The 23,851-nt window shown below is 37.4% G+C and overlaps 1 protein-coding gene across 5 annotated transcripts in view; it reads left to right on the forward strand.

The window, feature by feature from the left end:
- The window catches only part of ANK2 (ankyrin 2), a 272,410-nt gene that overhangs the window by 35,559 nt on the left and 213,000 nt on the right, over positions 1–23,851 (forward strand). The window lies entirely within an intron of this gene.

Genomic DNA, 23,851 nt, shown 5'->3' on the forward strand with positions numbered 1-23,851 from the left:
GTCACTCGTATTCGAGTATGATTACACCTGGAAATCAGTTTCCTCATGTAGGGTTCAGGAGATATCCCTGGGCATGTTGGTGTCTACGTTCCCTCCTACTGTTGGCTAAGTTGGTACAATGATATTCTATTGCATGCTCTGCTTCCTTCATAGCAGAGTGCCAAGCTCACCTGTCATGAGCCATATCCTCCCAGGTCATTAAGTCCAGTCTGGCAGACTGCATGTGCTGCTTGATGCAATCCATGTAGTGGAGTTTGTGACGGCCACTCTTCCTACTGCCTTTTTTAAATTCACTGTAACGAACTCTCTTAGGCAGTCGATTGTTATCCATATATATGACATGGCCAACCGACCCAGGTCATTTACCTCCACACTAGCATGGCTTCCAGGTTTAGCAGGCTGCCAGACATAGTACTTGATTGTGGGTGATTTTACCAGACCATTTGATTCCCATTATGCTGTGTAGGTGATGATGTTGCAGGCAGTTAAGTTTTTGGATATGGTGACGTTAAAGGGGGCAGGTTTCTAAGGACCATAGAAGACAAGGGAGCACAACAGCTCTCTAAACTTGGAATTTTGTGGACACTTTGTCCCCCCCATCTTCTCCAAAGTCTTCAAGTCTGCTGAAGGTTCTTTATCAATGCTGATGTCATCAGTAACCTAGGTAGCAGAAGGACTTATGTTGTTTGAGTGGCAGCTGTTCAATTTTATTTCTGGTGGTGGTGGAAGTAATGGGTTTCTGCCAGGAGATGGTTGATGCAGGATTTCTGTTTTCTTTAAATTAATACGAAGGCCAAAAAGGGATACAGTATGGGCAAAAGAATTCAGTAAGTGTTGCAGGTCATTCTTAGAAAGGGTGACAAATGCTGAGTCATCACCATACAATAGATCATTTATTTCATTTTGCTTTTAGCTTTGGATCAGCAGAGGTTTAGAAGTCTGCCATCGAATCATGTTGTTAAAATGACACCTGTAGTGATAGTAAATACACAGACATCTAGCACTCCAGCTAAGAACAAAGTAAATCATGTTGGGGCAAACACATAGCCCTGTTTAACTCCAGGAAAGACTACTGGAAAGGGATCAAATTAATTGGCACCCACTGATATGTGGTCCTGCATGTTGTCATGGAAGCAGTGTATAAGGCTGTTTAGTTTGTCTGGGCAGCCAAACTTTGCAAGAAGACACCAGAAGCAGAGTTTGATGGAGTCGAACACCTTACTATGGTCAACAAAGGCTATGCACAGAGGCATTTGTTCTTCAGCAGTTTTCTCCTGTACCTGGCATAGGGTAAATATCATGCCATCAGTGCTCCATGATGAACAAAAACCACACTGGGATTCAGGGAGTACATCATCTTCAATAACCTGAAGCCTTTTCAGCAATAGTTTAGCAAGGATCTTACCAGGGATGGAGAAGGGTGAAATGCCTTGATAATTGCTGCAATCATGCCTGTCCCCTTTACGCTTGTAGATTGTAACTGTTTTGCCATCTTTGAAATCCTGGGGTAAAACCTAATTTTCCCAGCAGAAAGTAAATAGGTCTAGTAAAGCTTTGTGAAGTGTAGGACCACTTTTGTTTCAGCACTTCAGCTGGAATTTCATCAGTTCCAGCTGCCTTTCTGTTTTCCATTTCCATAAATCCATTCTTCTTAGTCTCTTCTAAAGTTGGTGGGTATTCGAGTTCAAACTGAACTGGTCTTTGCTCAATTGAGTCTACTATTTGATCATTTGCGATCCACTCATGATTGAGGAGAGTCACAAAATGTTCTTTCCATCTTTCTTGTGTCAGACTGTGCTCAGTTAAGAGGGTGATGCCATCAGTGGACAGGATTGGACAGTTATTGGTTCCTCATGGTCCTTAATTTGACTTTAACTCCTGAAAAAAACCTCAGGTGTTGTTAGGCTCAGTAAGAGCTTGTAGTTCTATTGCTTTATTTCCTCCACCAACTGTCTTACATCTCCTGCAGCTTTTTTTCTGCACTTCAGATTTAGATTTAGATTTCCAGCCACAAGAGAAGGCGGGTTGTTCAATTTAACTTGGTGCATGGCTTGATGGGCGACAAGGAGTGGTTTGAATATTGTTGGCATTTGCATCAAACCAGTCCACATTTCATCGAGTTGAGACACCTTGGACTGCTTTAGGTGTTGATTGCCCTGCCATTGGACAGTTCCACTTACTCTTGCATTGGTATAATTTAATAGTGCAGCATTAATGGAAATTGCTAACTGGGTTCTCCCTTCTTCTGTATGAAGTTTCGAGACATCAACACATTGATGGCCACGTATACTGAGATTGTTATAACAGGCTCTATGAATGACCTAACAAGTTTTCAGACTTTGTGGATTCATTTAAAAAACCAATACTTAGAAACAATGTAGTGTGAATTCTTTAAACTGGTTATGCAAGTGTTACGCCAGCCACAGAGACATTGAATCAGGTTCTGCTTTCATCCAAAGAGGTATAAATCTGGAGTAGCTTAACTGGCTTCAGATAATTTTCTCTGGATTTATATTGTTGTAATACAGAGCAGAGTCTGGTTTATTATTCAGAAACAGGGACTCAGATAATTTAAGGTCTAGTTTAAGAGCTTCATAACTAAGAACCAGGCCTCTGTTTTTGGTTCCTTAGCTGCTGTCTTATGTGATAGATTTGAAAAATGATAATGCAGCCCAAATAATAACAGCAATCACAAAAGGAGCGTGGGAATTTACAAAGATATTGCAAGTATGTCCCTCCACGAGGACTTTGAATCCTACATTCCAAGACATATACTTTGTTTGAATATTATACCCTAACTAAATTTGACAAAACATGGAAATGTTTGCTTTCTGTGTAATTTGCCCTAATGACTTTGAACCATTTTGACAAACAATAGTGATATTGTTAAAAGGACTCTGGCAGAAAGCTTTATCCCTTGCTCTGTCAGATGTCTACACAGATTGTAACTGTCTAGGAGCGTTATTTCTGAGGAATGCATGCTGTTCAGTATTCACCATCCTTTCCCCTCCAGCTGATATACTTGTTTTTCTTTTCTTTTTTATAAGCTCATCTCACATTAATTGACCATTTTATGTAAGGAATTAGTGGGACGGAAAACCTGCCATAGCCAGGGGCCGCATTCACAAGAATGTCTGACAGAAAAGGTGCTAGTTGATCTAATAGGCCCTCTTCTGTTTGGGCTTTTAATATGGGAAAGGAGGCAATTTACTCTGGAAAAAATGTCTAACCAGCTGCCCAGTGAATGGACTGATCATTTATGAGAAGCTGCTCCTTGGAAATCTATTGTTTTTACAGCTGTAAAATTTATTTCTGAGGTTATTTATTCAAATCTGTTTGGGCAGAAATCACCAGCAGCAGAAGAGCATAATGGGTTTAAGCCTTCACACGTTTCCATTTCCAAACCCCTTTAAAACTCTGTGATGTGCTGTGACATCTCATCACAAGTAGACTTTTTAAATCAATACGTAGTGCCAATATCCTCTTGAGATTCCTTGGTTTTGCACATATTCTTTACTCAGTGAAATGATCTACACATGTGGATGGGTCGTCTCCTGACACAGCAAAGTCCAGTGCATGCCTGAAACAAAGAGAGGAATAAGTTTTTTGTTCAGTGACATTTTAGAACCATTTTCTTTCTCTGTAAGTGTTATTGTCTTTCGTGCATTAGTGACTGTTTTTCTTAGAATTACCATATCTGTGCGGTTAGGAAATGAGACTTATCAAAAAAAAGGAATAAGGGTCTGCATCAGCTGTGGAGAGCAGCTGATGGAAGAGGACCTGAAGAAACTTAGAGACTGAGTAAAACTGGGGACTTGTGACAGTTCATCACACAGTAAAGATTTGAAATCCAAGATGCCGTTGCCTCTGTACTCTGTTCTCATTGATTCCGGTACCATGATCCAAAAGGTGTAGCTGAGCTGATTGAGACAAATCTCTTGTTAGCAGAACAGCAAACTTACAAATTGTGCTATGGCCTGAGAATGTTTTACCCTTCATTATAATTAACAGGAAAGGGTGATCTGAAAGGCATTCAAGACACAATAATATGTTTCTCTGATTTTTAAAACATTTTTATGTTGCTTAATTTGTGCCTTTGGCATCGCTTCACAGGCTTCCTCTGTTCGTATAGGTCTTTCACACAGCAGGAGGAAGAGACAAAGTTATTTATAAAATGAAAGGTAAGTTTGTGTAACTAACACAAGGAGACTCTTGAGCAGGTGTAATCCCTGAAACTACTTTCAACTCCTTTTTAAAAACTGAGTAAATTTCAATTTGACAATGTCCCTTTAAGATGAAGGGATGCTGTATTTTTTTCCATTGGGTTTCAGTTTAACAAAACACTGAGTAACTTTAAATTAAGATATATACGTGTTTTGCTGGATCAAGACCTCAGTGCACCTGGCTTTATTGCACATATTTATGAATGAGAATCTGTAGAGGTAACTCAATGAAGGAGAAAATGAATGTATGTACCAATAACTGGAGTACTTAAAATTCCCAATATAGAGCAGATAACGTAACTATAAAAGATCAAACTTCAGTTCCTGACATCATGATCTTTGTGTAAAGAAATGGTGTCACGAATGAGGGAGCATGTCCTATTGATTTGGTATGACTGAATTTGCGGGGGCAATTCACTGCAGTAAAGAACCTCCTTTGCACATCGGTTATATAGATACCAGAATATATCCCACATATGTGGTAGTGATAGTCAAGTGATAAATTGGAAAGCCATGTGATAAATGAATGTATCATACATCTTAACTGTTCCACTTGCCTCTGCCTACTAATCTGTCACCCAGAGATTTATGTGAACTTTCCCTGAACAATGTCAACTAACCACAAGTTCTGTTTTAAACCTACCTGACATAACAATATTTCCTCTTTCTTCCCCTAAATGTGGGGCAGCTTTTAAGTATCTGGAATGCAGACCAGAATAAAGCCCTGTGATTGTCAAAACATAGTAATAGTCAGGGAGCCTCTAAAGCAAGTGTTGTACCTGAGATTACTTTTAATTTTTTTTTTAAGTTGGCCCGATTTTCAAGTTGACAGTGTCCTTTAAAAAAAAAAAAAAAGGTGCATGCGTGTTTCTTTTTACAAGTCTTGGTTATATAAACTTTGTCTGAGTGAGGGATTTGGCATTTTCTGTTTTTTGCTGTTTTTGTAATAATGGATGTAATAGGAGCTGGGAGTTACCACTCAGTACCATTGTCAGAGCTACAGCTTGTAAATCTTAGTCACAGCAGGGCAGGGCTATGAGAAAATCTAGGAGAAACAGAAGAGAATGAACCTGATACAATGAGGAACAGATTACCCTTGCACATTTATTAAAAGTCCTTAAACACCATGGATGACAATTACCATAGTTTTGTGGGGAATAAGATTTGCGATTTTATAACTGGGCTGTACATTGCACAGTAACTGAGGTGTCAGAGGTCACTGCAATAGTTAGTAGAGTTTGAACCATCATGAAACTGCTTATAGGATTGCTATGTGATATATATTAAAAAGTGTCAGCATGTTTAGATTGTAATAATAGAATGTGTGTGCGCACTTATCAATCAGGAAAAAGGTAGAGAGTTGTAAATCAACCTGACACAATGAAGACGAAAGAGAACCCTATAGGAGTCAATAATCCTAAAGGGGAAACATATCACTATCTGTTCATAACTCTCGCAGGTGTGAAGGATAACTGGGTACAAATCAATAGGACAGCATGGTGACTGCTGTGTATCGTAATACTGCAACAGCTTGAATGAGAAAAATGTTGGGTAAATGCTTCTGGCTTTTGAGGAACATCATTCAGTTTCTGAGGAATTTCAGGCCAAATTCATGCTACATATGCACATTTCCACTCAAGGATTGAATGCACATACCTCATGATGATGTTATTACAAAGATACAGTATGCTGTACTACAAGTCAATATTTACTGGCTTTAGAGATGCATTTGCTACCTGCTATATTTATTTCCTTGTTGATTTTGCCGATTTTAAGCTCTGCAGTGAGGTTCTTAAAGTTAAGGAATGGTGGGCTAGTTCCAAAAGGGGATGCTCGATACAGCTCTTATTCTACATGATAGGTCAATACAAAGGCAGAGGGAAAGCGTTTATATTCTGATTTTTAAATAAATAAATAAAAAGATGGTTTAGACAAGATCTCACCTAAATAAAAGGCTCAATAATTCTTGCTTAAATTACAACTGAACGTCTGTAAAACCATACCCAACATACAAATCAGTCCAAAATGAGCTCATCATGATTAATATTTGAGTGAACTTTAAATGACAAAAGAATGATTAATATACATGGTCATGAAAAATGTACTCACGCATTTTGATTGTCTCTTGTTTTGTAAATACCAAATAGATGCCATTTGAATTAATCATCATATTTTTTTAAGGTTTTCTTTTGTTGGAAACTTGCAAGACATTAGCAACATTCTGAAATGTAGTGCTTTGTATAAACACAGTCAGACAGAGAGCAGTAGGAAAAATATCAAAACATTCAAAGGCATGCAACTGGTAATTCAATAAGCCTTGCATGTAGAGGCATTTCACACAGTAGGGCTTCAATTCTATGAGCTAGGCAGGCTGACTATATGCTGGAAAGCAGCTCCCTCCTCAACGCCATTTACATGCATAGCTGGCCTGGTAGGTGTAAAAATAGACAGGCAGCGCCTGAATTGGAAATGGTCACTGAATGCTGTCTGCAGTTGCTGGGGTTTCGAGTTCTCTTTGATACAGGCCAGCTAGAGGGAGGAGGAATGGGTATTCAAGAGAGCACAGCATAGAAGTGTGTGATCATCTTTCTGCATTGTCTAAGTCAGCTGCCCTTTGGGAACACTGGGCACAGTCCATAGTGTAGGATAAACCCACTTGCAGGAGTTTAATAGAAGAACTGTTATGGGCAATGCACCAGTTTGCCAGTCTTGTCACACAGACAAGAGTATAAGAGCACAAGGGAACATACAGGATTTGGATAAAATTCCTGATTACTATGGATACAACAATGAAGAAAGCAAAGATCCTGAGGCTCAGGTAAGTTTTAACTGGTGAAAACAGATGAAATTCAGGGGAAAAAAATAAGGTCATAGAACTATAGACGTTAGATTTGAAAGGGACCTCTTTGCTCAACCCTTTTGAGCAGTGTGGTAGAAGTAAGTGTGTGTGTGTGTGTGTGTGTGTGTGTGTGTGCGCGCGCGCACACACGCATGCGTATGCACGCACCTAAGCTAGTGTTATGTTTGTTATTGTGGCCCTGAGACTAATGAAAAACATAGCTGGCACTGTTGAGCTGTGTTGAATATATTATTGTGTTGAACATAGTGTTGTGTTGAACAGTAGCTTGATATATTTTCAGGTACCAAAAAGTCTAGCAATGTAGGCAGCAGAAGACTTTGTGAGCTTAAATGCTATGAAATAAGATAGATATAATATAGTATTTTAGCCTAGATATAATAGAGTATTTTAGCCTACCCTTACTTCCATAAATCATCCTATATTGATCAGTCACAAATTATCATTGTTTGGTTTTACTATTCTCTAGACATCTAACATTATTTCTGGTTTTCTGGCTCAACAGTAGGGACCCAGTCCTGCAAAACCTTACTAATTTGAGTAGTCCCATTCAACTCAATGGGACTACTCAGGCACATAAGGACTATGCAGATAAGTGTTTGTAGGATCTAGACTTAGGTATACTTATTTCTTGCAATATATGACTATCAGATTAAAACATATGAGTAATTTTTCTACATCTAAGAGGAAAAAAGCAATGTAAATTGAATTTCTGTGTTACTTAATCAGCAAGAGACATGTCCTTTTCCTGTGTTGCTCTTATTCCCCATTCTCAGTGTGAATAGAAAACTACAATCAGGGCCAGATCCTGCTATCCTTGACCTAACTAACTAGCCTTTTACTATGCAAGTAATCCTATTGAATTCCTAAACAAAATTCCTAAAACCTACTGAATTCAATGGGATTTTAAGGGCCTGATTCTGCTACTCTGACATTGAGTTAGGTTGACATAGGTTAGGAGAGCCTACTCACAAATGCTTTTGCTTTCTGTGTAAACATCATGTCATGAAAAGGGAAAACTTATTAATATATCGATATTATTAACAGTGAAAACAATTTTTAAAAATCCATTCTAAAAGTAATTTGCAGTACATTTTAGCAACTGATAGTCATTTCTAGTGAAAGAAATATTCATTAACTTACAAAACTCTTTATTATATGATATTAGTTGGCATTTTTATCACTTTTCTGTTATTAAATTAAAACGTACCAAAATTATTTTTAAAATATTTCAGTTGAACTTGTTCTTAATAAATAGCACATGTTTTATTCTGAATTGATTATTAAATTCAATAAGTATTTGTAAGGAAATCAGGTTTTATTTAGCAGTTCAGTTCTGGAAACATCAAACAGGATAAGTATAATCATATGGCTCTCTATTCCTGTCTTCTAGAGCCAAGTCTAGGATATGATCCTGCACCCACTGAAGTCAATGGCAAAGCTTCTGCTGATTAGAATCAATTAACAAGCTCATAGGAAATTCAGATATTTTGACATTCGTTTTCATCCAGATATGGGATTGAAAAGTCAAAATATCAAAACTTTTAGCAGAAGTAGAAGTTAAGAAAAACTTCACTTTGGAAATGCCAAAATGTATTGTATTTCCAAATTGACCCAAAATGAATAAAGAAATGGGGGACCCAGAACTACAAGTCCCATCAGGAAAATTCGACTGAAATCTTATCTTTTCCTATGGAACATTTCAAGTCTGATCCAACTTCATTTTCCAGTTAGGGAAAATATTTTATTTGACTTACAGCTTTTCATTGGCAGCACAACTGGGCCAGTTTTCTAGAAATAAACTTTATTCCAGTATTAAACAAAATAGTCCAGGCAGGCTACTGGAAATGCTTATATTGTTGCTTTTGTATGAATTTTGGTCTTCTAGAAAACTGAAATGCTATTGGGGTGCTGCAAAATGACCTGAAGTTAAGGGTTCAAAACTATTCTGTTGCTTTTAGTAAATTTAACAGCTGATATAAAGAGCTGCCCACTGAAAATCATTTGCTTTGCACAATAGTTAGAAGTGTAATTGGTCTTAGAAAGCAGAATAACCATGCTTCATATTTTTGCGCTTCATCTACTATCACATTTCCTAGTAACTATTTGCATTTAGACAGACACAGAGTACTCTCATAAGAGTGTTTCCTATTAAAAAGATGACTAGAGGCAAAGAGGCTCACAACCCCCAGGATTTCCACGTGCACTTGTTTTAAACCCTTCTAGGGAAACCATTTTAAAATACAGCTTTAAAATGTGTTGTGCTAACCATGGAAATCCTAATCAATGTGGAGCAGGCAAAAATATTTTAAAATAGGATTGAGGAAAAGTGTTTTCTTGATTCCCTCTGGAAAGAAATAAAAAATTAGATATCTTCTCAATAAAAAATAAAATCTAATGTAGAGGCTTCCAGAGACACCTATAGGATTTAGTAGCATATGTCCCAAAGACTTTCAGGGGAATTTATGCTTCTACATCCCTTGGCTGAAGATGCTCAAAAACACCTAACGAGCTATAGAGTTGTGTAGCTTTGTGCTTTTATCATGAAAAGTGTTATTGTTATTAATTTATTTAAACTGCTACAGTTAGAAACAGTTTCAGGTGACATGGGTGTGTCTGGTCAGTGTGGATCAGGCAAAATAGTTTGAAAATAATTACACTGTTTTCTACACTATGGGAAATGGTGTACAGTGATTACCTTTAAAAAATCACCATTGGCCAACACATACCAAACAGTTACTTCAGTTATTTATTTTCCAAATATAGGAAATAATTGTGATGTCCCAGAAACTGTTCTAGGGTTTGGGCGATCTCATTCAGCTGTACTATCTTCGTGAGATTTCAGACAAATATTTCTCAATGTAAGGAGTTGTCAGTATAAATCTTTTTTTTTTTTTCTTTTTTTTTTGGGCACAATAGATGCAATGGAAAAGATTAAACCCAAGAGCAAACTCACTTCTTTTCCTAATTTACAACTATTTTCACAATCAGAGGTTCTGGCTTCACTAGAAGTGTCTAGCCAGCCACCTTTGAGATGGATCCATGCCACTTGTGATTGGTGAAAATTAATGAGGAATGTCTAAACCCCTTTATAGAGAAGAATTGCTAGATTCCTTCTTCAAAGAAAGCAAGCTGTCGGAAACCTTTAGAAATCTGCGATTTAACAAAATAAATCCTTTTTTGCAGACTTTGATCTTCCTTTTCTTCACAAGGTTAGATAATTAAGAAGGTGGTAGCAGGCCAAATGCTGCAAATTTAGTTTGGATCCTTATCAGTTGGGTTTCAAAAATGACTGTAGCATGGAGGTGCACTAGTTTCATTGGCTCTTCAGGGCAATGAACAGAGATCAGACATCCAGGGTGACTCTGTCTGTAATACTATTTATCAGGAGGTTCTTTTGATTCCTAAGTGGCACTGGCAGGGATGGAGGGAGTCACTTTAAGGCAGGTTTCTCATTCCACTTGTAAAGGACCAAGAAGTTTACAAAGGGCAATTGTCTTTCTTCCCCTAAGACATTGGCTTGTAGGGTCTTATTGCATTCATTCTTGTCATTTCCTCATACAAGGTGAAAACATAGGTCTTTGATACAAAGTGTAAACCAAGTTTTGTAGTGCTGGATGGCAGCGGGGGATACAGTGACTGTATCATCTCTTCTGCAATACAGATATGGGTAAAATGGCATAGTACTTTGTTGTCTTTTTATGCTATTATTTATTATTTAACTGAAACATTGTTTTACTGTCCTATTTTCAGCAAGACAGGTGGTGGGTCTTAGTGACCGAAAGGAAAAGATTAGCATTGGACTGAGGATGCTGGCTCAGTGAGAACTTGCACCAGATGCAACATCTAAAGTTTAATTCTGTTGGTGTGCAGCCAGCTTGAGCAGCTAAATTGTTTGGAATAATCTGATCCCTTCTAAATTGAAATTAAAAACAGCTTTCTCTGCTGCTGCAGGCCCCACTCTCTGAAGAAATCATGCAGTGTGTTGTAAACAGTTATTTCACTCACCTTTCCAGAATTGTCTGTCTTGTGCAAAATAACTTTTTCAGGTGAGATGTCAAACTGCTGGATGTGGTTCAAAACTTTTTGAAGCAAACAGGGCTCATTTTTAAAGGTTATTTAAAAAAAAAACCTGAAGTGTGTCTATTGTCAAAGATTTTAAGAAAGTAAACTACTCTGGACTGATTTTTATTTTATTATTAGGAGATAGATCTTAAATTGGAGAACATCAGAATTTGACAGGCTCACAATAAATTGCCTTCTTTCCTTTCATATCCCACTTGCCTAATCTTGCTCCTACTCTAATGGAAGCGTGGTCTGATCACACGTGAGTGTTTTTTTAGACTAAGTAGACAAGATAGTTTTTTGGCCTTTTCAGGGCAAATGGCCTTGTTCTAAAGAGGAGTGTTCCCTTCCTGTGGTCAGAATATTGGACTTGGTGGAACATGACTAAAACCTTTTGTGACAACTAAGTCGAATTCAAGTGAAAACAAAATCCAAACTTCATAATACTTTAATAGGCTGATACAAAACCATGGTTCAAAGTAGTCCCAAAACGGGTTTAAAAAAAAAAAAAAGGTCCAAATCAGAACCTGCTCATATTTTGGATTCTTCACATTTGGTCCGTTATAGAGAGACTTGATGATTTGGATCTCAGTTTTTGGTTTGTGGTTATCCAGTTTACCTGAATATTGTATGTAGCTGAAGGAAAATGTTATACAGGCCTGGATATGGCACTTGAGATTTGGGTACCATTATGTGCCTGGATAAGACTTTTTTTTTAATTTTCAGCTACAGATTATTTGGAAATTAAGGATCAAATAATCTGGTACTTTGCTCTAAAGTGGTGGTGGTGGTGGTGATGTGGGTGGGGTTTCTGGACTATATTAACAGAATTAAAGAGAGAGGAAAATTTACTGGTATTATTAAAGTGAAGTATAAAAACATACAAACAGCAAGTGTGGCAATTAATAAAGAAAAGTAGAAACAAGGATTTCATCAACCCTGGATATCATCCAGATGTAAATCCCAGACTTCCAGTCAGGGTGGTGGGGTTGGTGATGATGATCTGAATATAAGCAGGCAAAGGAGATTATCCAGGGGCTGGCTGATTACTTAACTGTTGGTTTCATAAGTTTCCATAGCATTCATGCAAAGTCTGGTCCTTCTGTCCAAAACAGGCATCATTAAAAATTTCACATTCACCACTCCAGTAATCATGGTATTTTTCCTGTAAAGTATTTAGTTTAAGATACACCCTGGTACCAGAGTCATAATGAGGGAGCAGGTTTTGAATTTTCAAAAGTACCCACTCTTGTCTGTGTATCTACTGTAGTCCATCTCACAGGAATAAGAAATGTAAGGTTTTTTCTTTTCATGTTAACCTTCTGTTGACTGTATAGTGGTTCAACCACAGATGTGCCTTTTATCTGAGAACAAAGTATCAAAGCTACTGTTGGATCTTTTACACTCATGATGGTAGAAAAATTCTTTTGCGTTTAAAAATTTCCCTCTATGGTTCTGACAAGGCATGTAAGAGAACAGAAAAAGCAAGAGACTGATACAACTGGGATTATTATCTAACACTCTTTCACTTGACTTCTTTCTTTAGATGTTAGATTTTTGTTATGACTAGGAAAAGAAAAATGGGATTTTCTTGAAGCTATTTTTAGTAAGTCTGTTAAAGGTCTATTCTAATGTTCTAGTGTATGTGGGAGGGAGGAGTTTGTTTTTTCTTTTTCTAGAAGGTTGCTAGCAATGGTAAATGTTGCCAAATTAACTGTTTAAAAATCATCAGCCGCTGTACCTCTACCTCAAGATATTGCTAAACCATGGAGCTGTTAGTCCTAAAGCTTGTTTCTCTACTCCCTGTTCCCAGTTGGAATCTTAGTTCCATACCAAGATTTGAGAGAGTGTGCTAAATAACAATGTCCTATGAAGGAAGTGAAATTGGTCTTGTCTCATTTGAGGGCATCATGAATACCTTCTTGGTGCAAAGGAGGACTATATATTATCTTCTTCAAATTCCAGGGTAATGAACTTCTCCATTAGCCAATAGGGATTATCCAGTGTTATTTTCAGTATAGTTTAAATGTCTTTAAAAAAACAGCTGAAGATTTTTCTATTAGTTGGGATTATCCAATCCTGATGAAGGTTTTTATTCTCCAGTTTAGAGCCAGCAGGAAACTCCCTCTGCTGCTGCCATCAGCCCTCTGGCCCTGGTTCTCTGGCTTGGGGAGACAAGCCACCAAGCCCCTCTTGTTGCTCTCTTGCCTTCAGCCTTCTCCCAGGAACCACAGTCAGTTTCTGGCAACTCTCATCTCTCGTCCTTCCTGTCTGAACCAGTCTGCTCAGACTCAATGGGACCTTCACTAACCTTTTTTAGCCTCCAGGTGCTGCCCCTCCCTCTTAATTAGCCAAGTGGGAGCATCTATTCTGGCAGGGAGGAGCTGCACTGGCTTCACTTTCAGCAGTCAGCCCCCCTGTGACAAGTACTCTATCCAAGTTTTTCTTTGCTCTCAAGAGCCCTTTATTGACTTAAGAAAAGTCAGCTGGCAGTGAATCCACTATGCCAGACTAATGAATGTGGTGGGAGGACTCCTACAAATGTCTTTGACAACTAGAGCACTAAGTAGCACAAAGGTTTTATAGAAGACTTTTGCAACTTGGATTAAACCCAGGGTTGATTCTGATGCTTAACAAGTTTTTGCGTCAGTGTTGTCTGCTGCTACTGATGATGATGTTGGCCTGGATTCAGCAAAGTAATTAAGCATGTGTTGTAGTCCATCTCTATTCAGCAAAGAATGTGAGCACTTTGTATAATAAACATATTTAAATTGAAGTCAATAAGACTTAAACACATGCTAAAAATTAAGCACACGTGTAAGAGCTTTGCTGAACTGGCACCCTTACTGGTTTTGGAAACACGATTGGTTTGTCTTCCTATTGATATGTAAAGATGCTAATCTCAGCTCTTCTGAAAAGAGGAATTACTGATGGTTAAGAAAAAGATAGAAGTCGTATGGTTCTGGAGTCCTGAAGTAGCAAAACAATTAAAGGCATGGAATAATGCCATATATTATTATTGTTTTGAGATACAATAATGGGTAAAAGGAAACTCAAACATTAATAGTGAGCAAATGGGATAAACCATAAACCATAGCAACTGAAACCTAGATTTCCCCTAAAGACTCTTATTAGAAAGCTATTCAGAATTTCCAGAATCCTGAAAATATTTCCATGCATGATCTGAATGCATTATCTCTACCTTGTATATCCTTGTAATACCCCAGGAACTGTTAGCAAGATTTAACTTTCCCCATTAGTTATGTTTGTTGAAAGAAAAATATACATGCTGGAAGTTAGAGGAAGCTCTGTGTGTCTAATACAACTTACTGTCAGGACCCCTTTATCTCTTAAAAACATAAATCTATGCTGAGATCTAGTATGATCTGCTATGAAAGTGTCACTTACACAAATTAAAACTATTTGGAAAAAACTTTAAAATCTGCATTAATTAATTTATCCTCAAAAAAATGTTTGAGAGAACAACATATGTTAAAATTGGACCTTGTTTTATTTTCTTAGCCCCATTTCTGCAACAACTTCCTAATCCTGTTCTCTGTCATACCTGGTAGTAGTTTTTCTTACTGACACACCAAATCTTAAATATAATAACACATTTTATTTCTTCATGGCTGCAATTTCTTCCTCTAATAGAAGAGAGCTTTAATCACTTCATATACCAAATAAAGACAAACTATATTAATTCTTCCCATCTACTTAGGCACTGCACAAGTTTTGACTCCTAGTAATTCCTTAACAGGACTTCCTGTAGTATTCATATCTTTATGTAAATGTACACAAACTAATATGAGATATAAATGAATGTAATTTTAATGACTCCAAATGTCCAACAAGAAACTGCATCTAAAATATAGTATACAGCACAAATGCAAATATTTTTCTTGTATCTATTTTCCCTACATGGTTTTATTATAACAAACAATGTTTTTGTAATAAGTAGCAAAGGGCCTGGTACCAGAGTTTGGACACACATGCCAACCTCTGTGATGGCCATGGTGTTCAGACGCAGGATTGTGATTTAGACCCATCTGTTGCCATATTGAAAAACTAGCTCCACTGAAAGTTTTTGCCACCTTTGTAGTCTACTTCACAACATCCCAAGATGAACTAGTCTAATTGCTGCAAGTGCCTAAAATATGTGTGAGAATTATTCACATGTGCTGTATGTACCCAAAGGAATAGAATTCTTTCTACAAAAACCTTTTCTGAGAGCTGTCACCTCCAGCCTCTGTAGAAGGGTAAATATAGTAAGTATTAATAAGTCAAAGCCACTGAAATTAAACCAATAGTTAAATTATTCTCCAGAGAGAGATCCATCACTTGCATGTTGTTAAAGAGTCCTTGGCTTGTGCATGGACTCCCATACAGAAAAGTTGTCTTTCCATTTTGGTCATCTTTTCAGTAATTCATATGATTAAGACCACTTGCTGGTACTTAGGTTTGAGAAGATGCGATGATTGCAAAGTTTTGTTATGCCCCTTCCTTATACGTGAATGCTTTCAAAGAATTTTTATTAGTGTACCTATTTGTTTGTTTATTCAGCTTGCTATATTAGTTTTTAAAATGTTTAGCTCAGAATTAACTAATTCTGTGTCTTTTATAAGGGAAAAGCATATGTCAGAATGAGTAATAAGACTATACCTGAGCACCTTGACTGTACAGACAAATGTGCAGAGTTGGTTTGAGCATAGAAACAATAATAAAACTATTGAGTTATTTGAAATTGACCCCTTTACATGATAATTGAGCAAGTTGCTTAAGTTATCTCAAAAGAAAGTGCTTTGCAAATGAAAAATGCTACTATATATAGTTTGCGTATGAAATCTGCATATTCTTAATAAAGCCTGGGAAAAAACTTTCCATTGCTGATGTCATTACTTCTCTTAACTCAGTCCTTTACAGACCCTACCAGTGTCAGAACACTGAGCCTATTCTACTGTGATTGAAAGATGTAATTCTCCTAATAGCAGGCATGTTAGAGAGTTTAATAACGTACTGTGAGATTTTTCTTAAAAAATGCCTTGGCATTCTGGCTCATAACTCCATTGTTCACAAAGCCATGTCACTGTTTAATGGTGATGTCCTCTGGAGAGCATCAGCACTTCGAGATCAGCATAGACGATTGTTCTGAACATAGAAAATAAGATGCAAGTGGCTGAGAAATTGTAGCTCTGAATATTTTGCAGCAAAGGTTTCTACATAAGCATATCTTCATATCAAGTCTCATCTTTTATCCAAGTGTGGTGAGATTAAAAAATATTAGTTACTTACTTTGGTGGCAAAAAATCTGCATATAAAATATACAGTGTAAGGGTGCAGCTTCTGTGCAACTCTATAGAATTACACCCGATTGAATGCTGTCTGGTTTTGAACAGATGTTCTCTGAAACCAGAAAATAATCAGATCAATTGGAACAAAAATTTAGTGGTTGCCCCAAGGATATGATGGTAAATTAATACTGTAGAAAGTCTGGCATAATAAAAAATTAATGAGAAATGTTTTCATGTTATAAAGTATATATTTTTTTTGCATCTTGTACTTTCTTGGAAACATCAAAGAGAGACAAAAACCATGTGGCTTTGCGATTGTGGATGGCTTAACCATGTATATTGTGTTTTTCAGGCATATGTTAAATATTTTAATGGGATGAACAGGCAATGAATTAAGGGATTTTTTAAAGGACTAAATTTCACATTAACTGAGTTAACAAGCTATCAGCATTGCACTAAATATGAAAGCAGCTGTTTTACAAACACTTCCTTGCCATTCTAAACATTGTCAGTGGTTGTAAACACTGTCAAATAAAACCAGAAGCTCTTCACAATGACAGTTTCTGTGTTCCTGGGCAGTAATGGTGTGTGTATATATATGGTAATAATACAAGACCTAATTTCATTTGAACATTTTTATGATTGGTAATTGATTGAATCTGCTGGTATATAATGGAGACACATTAATAAGCATATTTTGTTGCTCACCTGTCCATCAGGATCAGATTTCCTTATCCTTCATGGTCATATCCAATTAAGTGGCTTCCATAAGATCAGATCTGTATGTTTGAGAGTCAACACTTTAAAGGTAAATTTACTAGGAGTCTCTAAATTGTGGCTCAACAAGTGTTACCTAGAGGCAAAAATTCTGGCAGTGGTAATAGCATGCAAGCAAGAGGTTGAATCCAAAGCCACTTTCAGCCATTCTTTAGCAAATATTATTTCTTTAAAACATCTTCCTTTTAGCCTTCCTATGTCTATTGTCTTAAGAACTGCAGTAGATATTAATAAAAGTACATTTTTATTTGACCAGTCACACTGGTTGCCACTACTGTAGTTAAGGTTATGTCAGGAATTTCATAATACATGTATATATGTTTATAATGTCCTGAAAATGTTTTCATTCTGGCTGAAATTCCTTAGCTTCAGTCACAACCCAAAAATCTATTTTTTTTTTTTTTTTTTGTGGCATAAAAAGATTTGAGCAAGATCACATCAGCTGTTTTGCATTCTTAGACACTGGGTGAAAAACACTTTTCCCACTTAAAAGTAAATGTTAAGATTTTTTTTTAAACTCAAAACCAACTGAATGTTGCAGTATGTATGTCCCTTAGTTTTGTGAGAGTAAATAACAGAAGTAAAACTATGACCATTTTAAAACTTGTTTTTTTACATTGTGGTAGTAACTTGTTAGCATCAGAGCTAACATCATCAGTTACATGTTATGTTAATTGGGATATCATACATAGTGTCTATGAAGAAAGTTTTCAACATGAAAAACTTCCTCTGTAGACAGTTTGTGATACAGAAACAGATTCTGAACTGAAATCTTTATAATTCTGCACAGTTTATAAATTTTGCAGGAATGAACTTTTCTTTTGCAAGGACAGAAAACATCATGCAACATCACTGGATATTGTTTGAGAAATAATATGTGTTCCTGAAATTACTACACTGTAATTCATATATACGGGGGGCCAGAGGTAAGGTAATGCATTCAAGCTTATATTTTAACTTCTGAACACAACAATACCTGAAGCACACAGAGCACAAAATGAAAGTTTCTGCCCCAAAGAGCTTGCAGTCTGAAAATAGAAATAGAAGTTGGAATACAGTGGGGAAAGCAAGAAATCATGAAAGATATTTGTCTTTAGTAGAGACTTGATTGAGGCTAGAAAGGTAGGTGGCTTGGCAAATTGGTAAGGAAGTGGGATGACAGAAGAAACAAGGTCAATAAACCTTCAAAATTGGCATCATTGTTGATTAAACTTAATGTTATATTAAAGTAAATTTTTTGTATTTTAATCACATAATAAAGTGGAAGTCATCAAAATATAGGAAGCAGATTTATACAAATGTAGTACAAAGAGTGTAGCTGTTTATATTATCAAAGCATTATGCACAAAACTAAAATATTGGTTAGTATTCCATTGCAAATAAAGAGGAGAATTAAACAAAACCATTCCAATTTCCCAGTTTTATAGCACCACAATTTTACTGGAAGGTCTCTTGTAGTGTCACTGTGATTTGTGATCAGCACTTGGGAAATATACTGCAGAAACGTAAGGTAAACAATACTGGCTCTATCATAGTTGCTGTGAAAAATGCACATTTCTCCCAGGGCCAGTCAAACATTACAGTATCTACTTGTGATGGGGTGTATTCCCAGCACTGGTCCAGAGAGGGTAAATTAGGACAGGCAGGCTAATTAACCAATTAAGCAGCAAATAGGGGAGAGATGTAGGCTGCAAGGAGGCCACTAATTAGAAGCAGGCTCAGCTGGGCAGGAACAGGAGGGACCTCTATAAATCCCCAGGAGCTGGGAGCAGAGGGCTGCAGGGAAGGAATCCACAGTCACTTCTTGGAGAGGAGGGAGAGTGGACTGGCAAACCCAAAGAGGGAGGGGAGTCGAGTCGAGTCGAGTCAGATCTCCATGGCACAAGGGGCTGCTTGTGTGGATCCAGTTACAGGACTGGGGCCTATGTCTGTATGTTGTATCTATCTATCTGTTTTCCCCACATCTGTTTTTTCCTTTTTATATTGTAAGCTCTTTTGTCCAAGGAACATGTTTGTTTTCCTGTGTGTTTAGATAGCAGGAAGCCTGATTCTATTTGAGGTCTTTGGGTGCTACCATAACACAAATAATTAACTAATTGGTCTTGGGTAGACTAAACCAGGTCTGCTTCCAGTAATTAACTTGCCTTTGGGTATACTGGACCAAATTCAGCTATGATGTAACTCCACTGATGTCCATGAAGTTGGCCCATTATTTCAGAGTTTTGGTTGGAGACTTTTTTTATTGATATAAAGGAAAGCCCTTATTAAAAGAGAAAATTAATTTTGATTCTAATGGGATTTTAGAAAATCTGGTTACTGTATTTTGTTTATCATGTCCCCTATTACAAATAGTTGCTTAAAAGCGATTCTTTGCTCTGCTCAGGAGAAATGTGCTCTCACTCTGTCAAGCTGCTGTGAAATCATATCAATATCCTTCTGAGCGGATACTCTGCCCTAGTGGTTTGTTTAAAAGGGAGGAGGAGTTGAAAAGGAAAGAATGTCAGGGATTTCATTTAAGCTCAATGGGCTTTCACATCAATGACTTGTAAGTGCTCAAAGTGACTGTAGGAAATGGATTGTAATCAACATATGATATGGCTCCATGGCAGATACTGTTTTCATTCGTGTGTCCTGACACTGTAGGCAGCAGTCACGTGTGCTTGCATTCTCAACCTGTGCTCTCATGCTTTATCATTGGCACAGTCATGTCTAGAGAGAAGATGTTTGAGAACGTGACAGGCAGTGCCATGAAAAGAAGGAGAAATAATGTAGGTCCAGTGCATATGGCAAGGAAGAGAGTGAGAGGGGGGAATTAAGGTAACTAGGCTGGCATTTTCAAAGGGCCTGAGGGATTTATGCACCAACTCTGGTTGAATTACAGTGGATTTTGAGCAGCTGCTTCTATTAGGTTCCTTTGAAAATTCCAGCCCTAATGTTTATAATGGAAGTACATATTTTCCAGTAAAAAGTGTTGGTGGTTCTTTCCATGTCACTCACAGAGCCAAAAACTGTAGTGGCAAACAGTTGGTGGATTGGGATTTTATGTGGCTTGCTAGTGTACAAGCAAAGAAAATAAACTGCAGTTGATCCTTTCAACTATCAAACTAAGATCTGTTTACTACCCGTTGACTAATGATTTCGCACTGTACTTTCATAAGTATGCCAACTGCATCTGAGGAAGTGGGCTGAAGCCCCTGAAAGCTTATGCCTGCTGAAATTAAATTTGTTAGTCTTTAAAGTGCTACAGAACTCTCGTGGTTTATACAATATGTAGAGAACTTTTGGTCTACTGAGTCAATCTCCTACTTGACTGGCCAGCCCAGCTTTTCAGTTGGTACACAGAGTACACTAAGCATTTGTTCATCCTTCAAACCAAAGTCAATAGTAGTACCTGCTTCTTTTCTCTCTGCTGAGGTCTTGATATAAATCTCCCTGATATAAATTCTAAACATGTCTTATCACTTCTTCTTTCACCATCCCTCTGTAATCTGAGCAGGTCTGTCCTAAAGTGCAGGTGTGACACTTAAAATATTTATACACCGCAATTAAATCTGCCCTACTTTTATTTTTTTTCAAGGCTAAATATGTTCAGCTCTTGAAGCTTTGCCTGGTGGTGAAGACATTTGTAAATCCCAGGTATCTGTAGCCCTTCTCTCTATGCTTGGACCCATACATATATTTTTTTTTTCTTGCAGTTCTGACAAAAATACAAACTTAAATATTAGCACTTTTAAATTTTTAATTTAGATTTGTAACAGACAAAAGCGAGGCACTTATTCCAATATCTGGGCAGCTTTGACAAGTGTTTAAGATCACAGCTAGTACAGAAACAAATCCAGCAGCAAGCAATCAAACTTTTTTACTAAAAAGAAAAATTAAAAAAAAATGCCCCTCGAACAACCTCCTGCTCCTCATAATCTCTCCTGAAACACTGAGCCCTGTAATTAGACCTGAAGGTCAACACATCCAGGTTATTTGAGACCAAGGGTGTGTGGAGTAAATTTCAAAGCCAAGTGATATTCATTGAGAATGCCCTGCCAGTATCTTTTAAACTCTTTTATATTTGAGGGCTGTGCTCCAGCATGAGTATCTCCACTGCTTTTAACTTCAGCAGTACCACATAGAGAGAGACAGTTATCCAAAGAGGAAGGTGCCACACCATTTAAGGCTTTATATGTTAAAATCAACCCTTTAAACTCATCCAGGAACCCCAGGCAGCTCTCTCAGTGCAGATCACAGAGCCCTAGCTTAATATAGTCATGAGCTATATCACCTAGCAAGTGAATGGTTCTTTACCAGGTTTGGTATCTAAATGCTCTTAAAATGCATAACTAAGTAGAATGCATTGCAGGAGACTGTTCTTGAAATGGCAAAGGTATGAATCAAGGTCGTGAGATTCGCATATGACAATAAAGGTCGCACCCTCCTAGCCAGAAACAAATACAAAACGTCATCCTGCCTGTGGCTGAAAGCTGATCTTCCAAAAATAATTGGGAGTCTGTTAGCTTTTAATAAAGTTGTATGGCTGAAAGAAAAGCAAATAAATGTTGGATTTCTATGCCCTTAATAAACAAACATTGACTGAATTGTGTGTGATTGCTCATGTCTTTACCACTTACACATTTTTGAAATTATGAAATCAATCGATTATAGCCTTGGGACTATTGATTTTTGTTTGACACTTTTTACAGGCCTAGAGGAGTTGACATTACCATAGTGGATGCATATCTTGCCCTATTGAAATCAATGGCAAATCTCCTATTGACTTTACTAGGGCCCAAAAATGATTTAATTTCTGGGTTTTATCAATGCTTTTACTTCAAGACAATTGATTTTTGAAGGTTATTTAAAAATTATAGTATAATTTTGCTGGGTGTGTGCACATGTAATAAAGGAGATGCTGCATTGCTCATGCTCTCCTTTGACATAGACCACTGGTTTTCAACCTTGTTTCATTTGTGGAGCCCTACAAAATTTCAGATGGAGGTGCAGACCCCCTTTTGAAATCTTAGACACAGGTAGAAAACCTCTGATATAGACGGTATGTCTTTCAAGCGTGTGGCAGAAACTGCTGCTATATCATGCTTCATCCAATACCTGATTGGCTCAAGCCTCAGGCTATAATGGGACTCTGTAAAGCAAATTCCTATGCTACCTTTCCTCTCCACCCTGCTGTGTGTAAGAAAGATGGTCTATTTTCTCAACACTAAAAGACGTGGAAAATGTAGTGAAGTTTGCTGAAAGGAATTTAGAAGAAAATCTTTTTGTCTGGGCATGAAATACAGTTGTAAAAAGTACTGATTATATCCATCTGTTGCACATTAAAATAGGTGGGAACCAGTGATATAAATTGAGCTCCTATGGAGTAGTGGAGAACAATGGTAGTTGAAATAAATGGATCAATGTGATTAGTATTATTAAGCTGAACAAAAGTTGGCTTTGAGTATTGTCGGGCCTTCAGGAGAATGGGCTTCCCTGTCTTGCTCCTAGCAGGGCAATGAGAGTACATGGAAAATGTGTTTTAATATAAGTTTGAGATATTTCAGCAAAACTTTAAGTAGCAGACCATTTTTATGCCCCCCTGTGCTGGGAAAAAAAGTTACCATTCTTAAACATACTAGTAGATTTTTTTATTTAGCATTTCCTTTCAAAGTGCATTTTCTGTTCGGTCTGCAGGAAATATAAAATAGCAAGAATTATTCTCTCTGTAGGTCCCCATATCTTCATTCATGACCGTAATCAGACTGATTTAACCCTCGTGCTATAGCACTCCTTTCTCCTGTCTCTGCTGACAGCTGTATTAATTGTCAATTGACCTAACTGCAGGCTCACACATGTGCATCATTGTGTTTGAGAGTGTTGGTTAGCTGATCTGAATTCTGTGCTCTAATTAAAGACAAAGGGAGCAAGGCTAAAAGCATTTCACAGTCCTTTAGGATAAAGGCAGTAAACCTGTTTGACTTTAAATGTGAATATATGAGCAAAAGCAGTACAGGAGAGAAATGATGATAGTTGCATCATTGTCTTGGATATAGATACTTGGATCTGAGTACTTCATCCCCTTTGGGTGTGTGGCCCATGGTTAGACATACCTGCAGCACTATCTGTTTTCTTGGAAAACATGCTAGGTCTGTCTGCAGTGCCACACTTATGCGCTCTGTTAATAATTGTACTCTACGTGTGTGTTCAAGCTATTTTAGTCATACTCATCTCCGCTAATTATATATATCAGATGGGACCTTTTTCTCTTTCAAATATTTTTACTGCTGTATTTAGTGTGTGTCTGTGTCAGAAAGACAGATAGCCACCCAGGCACATTCAAATAAAGGAATCCAAACTCTAGTGAGTTTTATCTCTAAACAATGGAAACAACAACAGCAGAAGAGATGACTGGTCGCTTATGTCTCAGGTGAAATGTTTGTAATCTTAGAGCTATCAGATATGCGCACGTATATAGAAAATGGGATACTATGACTGGCAAATTGCTTGTACTTAGCTAGACTCTGTTTCTTTACCTACTATTGTTAATTCTAACTAGCAGGATTTTTACTCTTCTCCTTCAGGCTAACTAATTTTTTACCTGCAGCAACTGTTGCAATATTTTGCTCAGCCTGAGACGTCTGTAGGTCCTTTGTGCC

The sequence above is a fragment of the Emydura macquarii genome, unplaced genomic scaffold (genome assembly GCF_026122565.2).
Source record: "Emydura macquarii macquarii isolate MOO-44397 ecotype Brisbane River unplaced genomic scaffold, CSIRO-AGI_Emac_v2 contig_2171, whole genome shotgun sequence".
Lineage (NCBI taxonomy): Eukaryota > Metazoa > Chordata > Testudines > Chelidae > Emydura > Emydura macquarii.